General features: G+C 32.9%; 2 long non-coding RNA genes across 2 annotated transcripts; both read right to left on the bottom strand.

Moving 5' to 3' along the window:
• Positions 1–2,228: 2,228 nt before the first annotated feature.
• On the bottom strand, positions 2,229–2,695 carry LOC110920748. The gene is made up of 3 exons (XR_002581879.1): positions 2,616–2,695; positions 2,427–2,488; positions 2,229–2,334 (listed from the first exon to the last, which is right to left on the bottom strand). It is a non-coding gene; the product is annotated as an uncharacterized LOC110920748 (long non-coding RNA).
• Positions 2,696–2,909: 214 nt separating this feature from the next.
• Positions 2,910–4,140, bottom strand: LOC110924031. Its single transcript, XR_002584261.2, has 4 exons — positions 4,066–4,140; positions 3,888–3,980; positions 3,548–3,676; positions 2,910–2,972 (listed from the first exon to the last, which is right to left on the bottom strand). It is a non-coding gene; the product is annotated as an uncharacterized LOC110924031 (long non-coding RNA).
• Positions 4,141–13,493: the final 9,353 nt, after the last annotated feature.

The raw sequence follows: 13,493 nt of genomic DNA, 5'->3' as shown, positions 1-13,493 counted from the left end.
TGTGTTGCGCTGATTGAAGATTTATAGACAATGTTTCATGTGATGATTGTTTCTGGTTGTACATTTGGTTCGTCGGTGGTACTAATTTTGCTTCTTAGACATGTTCTATATGTAGTTATGTTTAAAAACAGGTTTCATTGTCAATGGGTGGGTACTCCTTTTTTTTATTGGACAATGGAAATACTCATATATACCTTATATATTAACTGATGATGTATGTTTATAGTTGTCTATTATCTATAGTAGATCACAAGTTTGGTACCAATATCTATACACGTATCTATACTTTCTATTAATATGTGTTATGCATGGTTTTTTAAGAAACCACCCATGTTTGCACACGTGTCTTACCGCTAGTCATATACTAAGAATGTATTGAAAAAACAAAGTATTTTCACGTCTAATATACTAATACAAGAGTTATTGGTAATCAACTATCCGTCGTAACCTACAAATTTGCATCAACTCGTTACTATATAAAATTACTAGTTTAAGAACCCGCGAGGTTCGCGGGTGGACTAAAACACAAATGAATAAGTTTAATTTATTGAAGTAATCGTTATTACCCGTGAATACTCACAACGTAATGATTTAATTAAAGAAATGAAAATACTTTTAATTGTTCAAAATTAAAAATAATTTTCAAATATAGAAACAATGTAATGATTTAATTAAAATGTACGATGTGGGGGAAAATAATTATATTTATAAATTAAAGAAATACTAACTATTGAAATGTTAATATTAATATTATCATGTTATAAAAGAAAACGATATAATTCATAAGTTTATAAAGATTTATAGTTTAAGTCGAATAAATAACATATGTTATTGACCAGTGTACTTCATTGGTGTGTACTACATTGGTTGAATCACAATTCTAATGTCAAATAAAAAAATGTTCATGTTATGGTCTAACTTTCGTCCCTTTCATTGTTGAATATTTATCTAATATTACCAATTTAACCTGTTAAAATAGAGCACAATCCAATCAAACACAATAAAAACAGGTCAAACTACCACCTCTAGATGTATCTATTATTACCCGGTCCACTCATGTATTTTCGCCCACGTGTTGTTGCACATTAAATGACATAGCTGGTTAATTTTGCATGACGTGTTCGGACGCTTCAAAAGATTATATTTTTGTTATAAAGTTCATCAAATAAATACAAATATAAAACTTGGTATATGTTTCACTATCAAATATACATGTATAATAGATAATAGATCTCAAAATCTATTCCACTAATCAATGCTTAGTATCGAATTTTAAGGTCACATGGTTACCAGTCTTCACATGTATTAATGCTAACACCTTGTCCATGTGTCAATATCAGTTATAGCCAATGGCAACTGCAACAATTAAAAGTAATGAGAGATTAAAAGTATGCATATTAATGTAACTAAAGCGACTATTAAAAAGAAATTGAAAGGCGATTTTATTAAAATCAAACAGTACCCAGGTACATAGTCTTGGAATTTCTCCTCAACACTTGTACTTAAACACTATATGATTTCTCTAAGTACTTCATTTTCCAATACTCGATCATAACCGAAAGAATGACACAAATTGAAGAATCATATATACCGCCACTACCGATTACTTTTGGTAGAAAAGTTTTATGTTATTTATCGTAAACGAACTGTACGCATGAACTTATTATGGCAATCTGAATTTAAAGATTCAAAAAAACGAAGCATCGTAGTAGAAACATAACAAAAGGGAATTGAAAAGTAAATGTAAGAAATACGGTTTTCGGGTTTTAAATATAAACTGAAACTCTATTATTCTAACACTTCTGCTTGCTGGAGTTTCGTAACCAATAACCTCGAATTCGTTTTAGACCAGTTGAAAAAACAATCATCACCTATTGAAATAACCTTCAAAGACGTAACATCATACGCTCATAAATGCGAAGATTTTAAGAAACAAATATTGTGTTCTATGACCGCATACTAAGATATTGCTTTCTGAAATGAAAATACCTTAGTTGTCGCGCTAATAGATATAAAAACTCAAGTTTTTTGAACGCATACAAATCATTAGGTTTGAGCATTAGGTTTGACTTTGACCAAATGACTTCATTATTTTATAAATTAAGAAGTCAAAAACACCGACCTATTGACCATATGCATTCCCATATATCCTGAAGCCACATTTCCACTACCATAAACCAAAGAAACATTATTCCCACCATAAAAATATTTAGTCTAAATGTCTCTTGTGAGGAAATTTGTAATAATAGCCATTATTTCCACTACAAAAGGATAACAGTTTCATGCAATAAGTTGATTCACTTCAAGATCCCACTCAACTCTATCGTCACGAATCTGCGATAGAAAAATAACCTGTATTTTTTTACCATGTCTCTTCACGAATCATATGTTTAACGCTATTAAATAATATCACAAAAAATGAATACCTGCTTCTGAGAGCCAATAGAATATTTACCATTTGGATGGAAAATATATATGCTCCAGATGCCTAACACAAATAAATACACCCTAATGAGGGGGCTCATTTTTTAACATGTACAAATATACAATTGTTAGGTAATATAATAAAAAGATAACGAAATGAAATGCTATAATAATAGTTATAATAAAGTTACCTGTAGCCCTGGAATTCCATCAAATGCAGCATAAAAGGCATATGATTGCTTCAAAGAGGCATCAATCTTTCATAATAAAGAATTAGTCTGGTAAGATACACAATAAATTATCAAGCTCAACCATGTTTATACATGTCCTAATATTATAATTTGGTGTAAATGAGCATAACAATTTAATGAACCATGTGTTTTCTTTTTGTTTTATCGAAAAGTACCCGCATATCAATCATAGCTATGTATCTTTGCAAACGAACCTCATATTGACAGACCAGTTGCATCACCTTCTTCTCCTGATTTCCATGATCAACAAATAACCGTGTACGCGCCTTTCGTGTTCTGCCCTCTGCTTGATTCAACCTGTAACAATACACCAACACACTTCAACAATTTTTAATAAACACATGTGTTTCAGATGCTTTGAAACACGATCAACAGATATTAGTGTACGAAAACTGAAAAGCGAGTATGGTGAACGGTGGCTTGCAAATAATCTGATCGTTGGCATAAGACCCGTCTCATCAGCCATTGAAGGTTCTATACCATCATCCAGAATGGAACTAAGAATATCCTATCCCTACGTCAATATTGGGTCATAATTTATCAACCTCACTAATGATCTCCTCCTTCATCTATATTGGGACGAAAACATACAAAATATAATCCAAGTTACTATTTTGTGTTATCATATTGGGATGAAATCTAAATCCCTAAATATAGTCGTTGGCAATGATTATACAAACGGACACGAAATATAGAAAATTAATATTAAATTATAGCTAATCAAGCAAAACAAAGCTCTTGATTGAAGCAACACCCACAAATTTAACCCTCTATACAAAGATAAAACTAAAAATAACTCAAGTAAAACTCAATAAATCATAATAATTAACTTCTGCAACTTCAGTTTTAAACATATGGTGATATCAATTTACCTTGATCCATAGATTTTTCATGTGAATTAGGTAATTGATGGCATCGAAAAAAAGAGTAGGAATTCCCTGTGAATGATACCCACATCTCTCCGATAGTGTTGCTTGAACCACACCTGATCTTCTACTCGACTATTCGTAAACAATCAAAGCTACTTAAAATCCATGTTTATTCATCAAAAAGTCATGAGAAAACAGGAACAACGAAGTTCTTATAATATAACCAAATAGGTACACAAAAATTTACTTAAAAAATATGTATTAAAAGTTTCCAAAACAATTGATGATGTGACAAACGTATTTTTTTGTAAACCATCGATATTAGATTGCCATTAACGTTTACCTCAACTACCGTCATCGATCACCAATGGCAGCGGTGGTGTCAATACTGAGGAAGTCTTGAGTACATTGGAGACTTGAAATTACCAAACTCCTGCTGGTATAGTTAATATTTTAAAACATAAATCTATAAAGTTAATGTATTGTCCCCAAAAAAAAGTTATTAAAACTATCATTTTTACCAAGAATGTTGCTGATAGTCCCCGTGGGAAGTCAAACTCGCTCGAACAAAATCGACAATAGTGAGAACCACCTATGTAAGAATAAAAACAACCATCTCATTGCATATTTTTAATTCATTGATTAACATGCAATTATGTACTAAAGTTACAAAATAAGACATTTAAAAACCAACCTATATATATACAATGTAAACACTGGTTGTTGATGCTAACCATTAATGGGTTTTTTTTATATTTCAAGAGGATCAAATGTAAGAGCTGCTAATAATAAGAGTTATGCAAACAAAATGGAGATGGTATAGTCAACAAACTGACATTGAATCAAAAGAAAATATAAAATTCAAAAAAATATAAAATATTAACGGGTCATGACGTGTTACCCGACCCGCTCAGTTTATCTTATCTCATTTTTATGTCAGATATAACACAATATGTATCCGAACACTCAGAATGGCCTGAATTAGAGGTGGTGGCTAATACGAACTGGAATCAAACAACCTCAAAAAACATAACAAACACAAATAAAAATAAAAATGCAGACATAAAAATCAAAAGATGAAAACATACCTGCATAACAATACGACAAACGCTGAGTTGAATGCAGAAACTACAGCTAAAAAGACAACGACACGCCAATCAAACCTCAATCGCAAAGCAATAACCCAAACCCCCAAATCCCCAACGAAAATGCTGAACCAAAACCTTAGTTCACAACACGTACCTATTAACCTGTAAGACCAAATATCCAAGTATGGATCCAAGTATCCAACACGTGTAAGAAAGGAATTTCCTCATTAGTTTGATTACTATGCCTTTTATCATTCTTGTTAATTTCCTCATTAGTTTAACTTGAGTTGCTTCTTAATAGTTCATTATTCTCAGATTGCATTTCAATTGAATAAAGCCTGTTAAATCGTTTTTTTTTATCAAATCCATTATTCAACGTATGAAGAATTAACAGTTGTCCCAAAAAAATGAAATTTCTCTCAGACATTTCATCAAACAGTTGCAGTGCATCTAACACCTTTCCATCTTACAATTCACATTACAAAACAATACCGGTAAGATAAGAACAATTAAGGTTGAAAATCAAACATTTTACAACCATGAGAAACATTTTATAGATCTTTCCACTACATTCTTACTTTTCCATACCTGAAAAAAACGTGATCTCCAAAACACCCTTTCATAAGGCTTCAATATGCGTTTCCAGTTGGATCCTAAACGATATGCAAAACAGATTTACAAATCGAAAAAGAAAAGATGAAAATCTTACCAGTTGGATCCTAAACGAATGTTTATTCAAGAAATCGTATGAAATTGAACCTGCATTATATGAAATCGAACCCTAAACACATGGTAAAATATGAAATCATACGAAATCGAACCCTAAATTATACGAAGATACTAATTGAAACCCTAAAAATCACCTTGAACACCCTTAAACTCAAAGAATTATCCATCAATTTCGATAGAATGTTGTCGCCGATGGTACTGAGAGAGAGACGCAGAAGATTCTTATTCAACAGAGAGAGATTAGGGTTTTCTAGTAGATGAGGAACGATTAATGAGAGAGAGAGAGTATAATTGCCGCTCAAATCACAATTGTGAGGAGTATTAAGTTGCCAGGTGGCAATTAGTGGATTAAATTTATGCCAAGTGGCACTAAAATGTTTTGTTTTAATATAGATAATAGATTCTTCCACAAGCTCAAGCATTCCCCTTGTGCTACATTTTATCTTTTCTTTGTTCTTGAATGAGCCTTCATCAAGAGTCATACTACCTTCACACATTAGCAAACAAATCTAGTAGATAAGAGTCTTATCCCCCCAAAGAACACATATTTTCATAAACTCTTTCAATATTTTTTTTTTATTTTGTTTATAATATTTCACAATTTAAATTTTAGTTTCTTGTGGAAGACTTAAAATGTTTATGATGTCTACAACTAACAATTGTATAAAGAAAAAATTACACCGTTGGTACTTGTGGTTTTTGTTAAATTTCAATGTCAGAAACTAATAATTTTTTTATTGCAAAAATCAGATATTAAAGTTCTAATTTATCACAACTTTAAATACTAAGATCAAATCTTATTGCAAAAATCAGGTATTAACTTTCAATTTCAACCAAAAAGTCATGTAGTTTAGACCAAGAAATACACCTGTGTCGAAATGATTCCTTGAATTACAAGTATCATACCATGTTTTATTTTATCCAGAGTTTTATGGGATCCTATTAAATGCATTTTTCTACTTTTCTGTCTATCGTGAATACGTGATATTGTTTCAATATTTATATAGACCGTTTTTTACTATCGCCGTGTTGCGGCGAACGTTTTTTGTTGTTTAGTTTGTGTTTTGAAATCACTGCGAGCGCGTTGCGCACGGAAACCGCTGACAAAAATAAAAAGAAAATATAGAAAAAACACTAAAAAATAACCAAAAGAAAATAAACAAAAAAAGTTGTATGGTAATAATGTTGTTCGTATGAAACCTGTGGTCAGAGATGAGCAAATGATACTAGGTACCGGTACCGAATTTCCCGAACCGAAAGATCTTAAGTACCAATTCGGTACGACTTTTGGCGTTCCTGGTACCGGGGCCCTACCGTTTTTACCTTCATATATAGGTACCGTAATTGGTATTTTCGGTACCAGTACCGATTCGGTATTGGTTGGCACCGAGCTCATCCCTACCCCTGAAACTAAAAAAAGAAATCATTAAAAGTTGAAGAAAATCAACAAAAAAAGTTGCACGATACCGTTGTTGTTCGTACAATACCCGTGATCAGGGATGAGCAAATGGTACCGAGCAGCAGTACCGAATTTCCCGAATTAAAAGATTTTCAAAATCAATTCGATACCGACTTTTGGTGTTTTCTGTACCAGGCTGGTGTCGGTTTTTATCTTTATGTACCGATAACCATAGTGTTATTTTCGATACCAGTACCGGTTGACAAAAGCTTATCTAACTTAAAAAGTAAAAAAGATAATAAACTATTAAAAAAGACCATATATATTATTATAATTTTTTCAACTTTTCTATTGTTCAAAACATTAGATTACTGGCCAAAAAATTCTTTCTTTCGATTATTAATATATAGGAGAGAACATTGGATTACTGTTCAAAACATTCAATTATTAATATATAGAAGAATGTTCTTTTTTATTTTTATTTTTTGATTCCAGTATTTTCTTTTCTTTTTTCAAGTTTATATACACTTTCATTTATATTTTGTTATCCAGTGTGTATACAGGGCCGTCTCCGAAAATCACAAAAAAAAAAAAAAAAATTGGGCCATGTTCGAGATAAAAAATTTGGACCCTATTCGCAAACTTCATATAACATAAACTCATCAATCATTCAATCAAATATATAAATACTAAAAACTCATAATACTACGACAATTGTTATGAAATAGATAAAACAAATTAACAAAAGTAGTGTAGCAAAAATGATCAAATTATCGAACCTACTTGCTAAGCGAACAATGTGGTTCTTCTAGCGTTTTTTGAACCAAAGCTCTCGGTCAACTCCTTGTAATCCATAGTATCTAATATTTCACTTTCAATAGAAATTGTCACCAACCCGTTTAGCCTTTCTTGTGACATTGTAGAACGTATATAGGTCTTCAATAACTTCAACTTTGAGAAACTTCTTTCTGCCGATGCCACGGTTACTGGAATTGTCATCAACACTTAAAATGCATTTATAACATTAGGATAAGTAGTACTGCGCTGGAAGATATAGTCTAAAACATCAAAAGGGTTGTCAATGTGTCTCGTTAAAAATGTATTAATCAACTTCAACTTCGTATACAGGCCCTTATTTTTGTTTAGACTAGTCACTTGGGCTTGTTAAATGAGCCATTTTTTAAAACTTTTAAACAGCCCCTTATTTAAAAAGTTTTGGTCTTTTAGCAGGCCCTTATTTATACAAACATCCAGAATTATATATATATAATTTTAAAAAAAAATTCGGGACCTATATTGATTTGAGCCCGGATCGCAGACATCTGCTGCACCCCTGATAGACGGCCCTCTGTGTATACATGATATATTATTTTCTTATAGGTTTTATATATACGTTTTTCATTTTTTTAATCTAGCAACTTTAAAGTTTTTGTACCAATTTTGTTTATTTTGTTATCTATTGTGAATATATGATATCTTTTTAAGTTTCTATACACATTCTTTTTTCCCATCTAGTATTATTTTAAGTTTATATACACTTATTTTTTTTTTTTTATTTTGTTATCTAGTGTAGACAAGATACGTAATATTTTTCGAGTTTTTATACACGTTTATTAATTTGTTATTTAGTATTCTTTTACATGTTTTATTTATTTTGTTATCTCGTGTGAAAACGTGATAATTTTTTGATTTCATACGCACTTTGATTTTTTCCAACGGGTTTTTCATATAAGCAGTGGCGAACCTAAAAGTTATTTGCTGAAGGTGCGGATAAGATATTCAACTATATTTTCAAGGGGTACAGTCAGGTGTTTTACTTAAAATATATACTAAATTTTTTTCAAGGGGTGCGACTGCACACCTTGGCCAAAGGGTGGGTCCGCTCCTACGTAGAAGTATTTTTACACATTCATATCTTGTTATCTAGTGTGAATACGTGACATTTTTCAAAGTTGTTATTAATGTCTCTTTTACATTATCATCTAGTATGAATACGCGGTATTATTCTAAGCTTCCACACACCAACTCTTTTTGTTAGGGGAGGAGGGGTAGTTACTAGTAGTACATTTCTATCACTACCAAGCACCAATCAAGTCATGCCATGTCATCACTCAATATTCTATCACTAGTGATAGAAATGTAGTGGGGGTGGTATCACTAGTGATGGAATTCTATCACTCCCAATTCTTTTTAATTTTCATTTTAAAATTAGAAATTAACACTAAATTTAAAACGCTTTTGTACTAATTTTTTTAATTTTTTATTTTGTGTGTGTTTCGTGTCCTAGATTCAAACCTACGTGGGAGTTTCACTAGTTTCGTGTCATTAAATTTAACATACATGTTTCGTGTGTTAATGTATATATTCATACAAAGTATTTCGTGTGTGTGGATGAGAGTACAACTAGTTTCGTGTCCTAGATTCATCAAAAATAGAGATATTCAACGGTCAAATATACCAACATTCAAATTCGTTCCAAAGTTCAACGCGTTATACACTCAACGTGTTAAAAAAATAACGAGTTATAAAGGTGGCGGCGACGGTGTTTCGTGGGAGTTTCACGCGTGATGAGGTGGTATCACGGACCACCCCGCCTGCCCTTATCTAGTCTGAGTCCGTGATATTTCCCTAAGTTTTTACACACGTTTTTATTTTATTTTACATTATCATCAACATCCACTTTCAGGATTACTTATAATATCTATATATTTTGCATCCTTGTGTCATTTTCATCACGTACAAAAGCTTCACGAAATGACACAAACATAATTGATAGAAAGGTATCGTGGAAATAAATATGTACGAAAATAATAAAAATGGAGTGGTTGACATATATAGTGAAAGGGACCCCGTATTTAGCACGTGGCAGCATGACACGTATGATAAGGTCAACGTCGTTCACGTGAGTCAACACGATGGTATTCACGACCTTTTTGTATTTATATCATTAACTTTGTTTTGTCTTATCGTGTGGTTGACGGCCGCCACAGGTTTAGATATTGTGTGTTTCGGTCTAGGTGTTAGGGTGCAGTCGGCTTCAACAGTGTTGAATACACAAAATAATATTAGACTAACCGGTATAGTGAGCCTAGGGGTGCAAACGAGCCGAGCGGCTCGCGAGCTACTCGAGATCGGCTCGAGAAAAAGCTCGAAATGAGCTGAGCCTTATCGAGCCCGAGCCGAGCTTGAGCCTCAAAACAAAGCCCGTTTGTTTATCGACCCCGAGCTCGAGCCTCACATGTGAAGCTCGTTAGGCTCGTCGAGCCTTAATATAAACGAGCCGAGTCGATCCGAGCTTATTTATACTTGTTTACAAGCCGACCTCGAACCTAAAAATAAGCTTATTTAGTAAACGAGCCTGAGCCCGAGCTTTACTTATCGAGCTCGCAAGCCTAAAAAGTCTATTATTTATATTATTTTTATTTAATATACTAATTAATAGATAATAAACGAGCCGAGCCCGAGCCGAGCTCGAGCTTGATAAAATACAAACGAGCCGAGCTCGAGCTTTGAAAACAAAGCTCGAATCGAGCCGAGCTCTCATAAGTTAATCAAGCTCGAGCTCGAGCCTGGCCAAGCTCGGGCTCGGCTTGGCTCGTTTGCACCCCTAAGTGAGCCTCATCTCCAAGGGGATGGGCCGTCACGTCACCGCCACGTAAGTGGGGGCCTAAAGGGGATAAACCTAGAGGTGAGGGATGAACCTCTTTATATATATATATATATATATATATATATATATATATATATATATATATATATATATATATATATATATATATATAGGTAGAGGATCCTGTAAAAAGTGCTCAAAGTGTAAGAAGTGTGAGAAGTGTATTATAACACTATATATAATACTATATAACACCATATAAACAACGTATAACAATATGTAACACCATATAATACCATATAACACTATGTAACACTATATATCATTATATAAAAAATATAACACTATATGTTGTCTGATAGCATGTCTATGATAGATGTATAGTGTTATATTTGTTATATAATGATATATAGTGTTACATAGTGTTATATGGTATTATATGGTGTTACATATTGTTATACGGTGTTTATATGGTGTTATATAGTATTATATATAGTGTTATAATACACTTCTTACACTTCTCACACTTTAGGCCCTTTTTACACTATCCTTACCCTATATATATATATATATGTATGTATAGGTGTGTGTGTGGGAGTGAGGGGCGTCGAACCCGGCTTGCGGAGGACGGAGATGACAGGCCTGGCCCGGCGCCGGAGCAAGGGGGTGGGGAAGACGGGGCGGCGAGATGGCGATGGGCATGGGAACGACCCCCATACCGTTTAGTCTTAAAGCAAAAACATTTTGTAATTCAAAAGTATTATAGATTGAAGATTTCGAATTAGGCTTGACGGTTTGGGGTCGGCTTGGGCTCGTCGAGGCCCGTCGCCGCCTGCTACACCATCCCCCCTCCCCGGGCGGCGTCCTAAACGTCTCTCCTATGACGCTGGGGACGGGTGTCTAAAGACAAAAAAAAGAGCATTGGACGTGCATGACCGTTGAAAAAAAAAATAAATTAAATTCCCCTAAATCAAACTCAATGGCCATAATTCAAAAAAAACCCAAAAAATCATCAAACTTTTTTATAAATACAATCTAAACACTCCATTTTTTACCCACTTCAATCTCATCTCTCTCTCAACTTTTTATAAATCTGTTCTACTTTTTTATAAACATTCTTCTACTTTTTACCATGGATTTGAACAACCCGAACAACCCAAATGCGAACGTTTTTGCGGTGCCCGGCTACTATCCTTCAATGAAACCGAGTTGGTCATCCTCTCAATTTTCTGTCAACGGTTTTACGGGTTTTCAACAATCTCCGAATGCTTTCTCGCAAATGCAACAAATGCAATCGTTACAACACATGATGATACGAAACCCGTTCAACATGCAACTTCAATCTCAACAACCACAACCCGTTGAATCTTCTCAACAACCACAACCCGTTGAAGACGACATTGAAATCGTTGGTTTTTTTTTTTAACTTATGTGATGTTTGGTTTTTAATATTATGTAATGTTCGGTTTTTAATATCAATGATTTTATTTTTATATCTTATTTAATAAATGTTAAAAAAGTAGATGATATAAAAAAAATAAAGTTAGTGGGGTAGACTCATCCTCTATTTCCATGGTTTCATCCTTGGAGGGGCATCCTACAAGAGCTATGACCTGACGCTTACGTGGCGGGTCATCATTCAAGGATGACCCTCTACCGTACCAGCCTTAGAAAGGTTTGTTTGCAGCGAGAATAACATATAATTTGTTTGGCCTTCAAAAAAGTTATCTGGAAACACGTTCAGAAAACATCTGATTAATCAATTTACAGTTTCACATTAAGCAAGACTTGATCAATTTACAGTAAAAGATCGGTCTCATACAAAGAAGATTTATAATCTGTTATAGAGCCGACCCATGATATATAATAGTTTAATGGAGAATGTGATGTGTGGTGATGTAAGTGGAGAAGATAAGATTTTATGGACAACTAACGTCCTTTTTTTTTTTTTTTTTTGACAAATCACTGATTCCAAATAACATGTTTCAAACATTGGAGATTTTTGTTAGGATTGGGTTATATCTAGGGTGTTAAAAAAAATCTGGATGCGAAACCAAATTTAATATATCTGAAAATTCGTATCTGAGATATTCGAAAATTCGGATATCCGAAAACTTGATAATCCAAATTTTCGGATTCGAATTTGAATTTCAAAAATTTCTGATTATCCGATATCCGAAATTATAAATATATATAGTATTAATATTTTATGAATATTTTTTGAACAAAATTATGATTTTTTTTTTGTTTAGTGATATTGCATTAGAAAAAAATTGAGATGAATTAATATTTTAAGTTGGATATGTGACAAACCAAAGTATATTCAATGTTTGCCATTTCTTTTCTGTTTTAAATTCAATAAATTGATAACAATAAATATTATTTGGAAAACGATATAATGAAATTCACAAGCGTGGATTACGTAACTTAAAATAAAATAAAATAAATTAAAATTAAAATGGTATGTATAATTGAAATCGTTAAAAAGTATAACATAATTTAACAAATGATGTTTTCTTGATTTCATCCGATCATAATTAATAAATTTTTTTGTTAAAGTTTAATATTTTAAGAGACTTGTATGACACAAGAGTAGAAATTATGTTGTTTTTTATGTATAAAAAGTGGTTAGTGAAATTTTATGAGACAAAAAAAAAAAAAGAGTATGTTGGTTTTTTATGTGCAAAAAAAAAAGCTGAATGATTTTTATGAAACAAAAAAGAAAGTATGGTGGTTTTTTAAGTGCAAAAAAAATGGTAGGACTTTTATGAGAAAAACTAGAAAGTATGTTGATTTTTTATGTCATTTACCCTAGTTGATTTTCTTATAGTATTAAGTTTTTTTTTGAACGTCCAACAAATCCTCCAAATGGGCTACTGGTAAAATTCATAACATCGGGATACACTCGCCTTCCGAACCAGGAAAAACCCTCACTTATGGCTGAAGCCCGTGAACACTCGCCCGAACGCATGACAATGCGATGAGGTAAAACCCGCTCAGTTCAATGATCGAACTAGCGATCGCCGCCTACTCGCCTAGTCTCCTATCATTACCAGGTGCCGCAGAAACTAAATGCTGGGGGGCAGGAATTGAACTTGGGTCACTTGGAACACCATATTTCTC

Source organism: Helianthus annuus, chromosome 17 (genome assembly GCF_002127325.2).
Source record: "Helianthus annuus cultivar XRQ/B chromosome 17, HanXRQr2.0-SUNRISE, whole genome shotgun sequence".
Lineage (NCBI taxonomy): Eukaryota > Viridiplantae > Streptophyta > Magnoliopsida > Asterales > Asteraceae > Helianthus > Helianthus annuus.
Note: the sequence above shows the minus strand (reverse complement) of the source record. Positions and strands in the feature narration are given on the sequence as shown.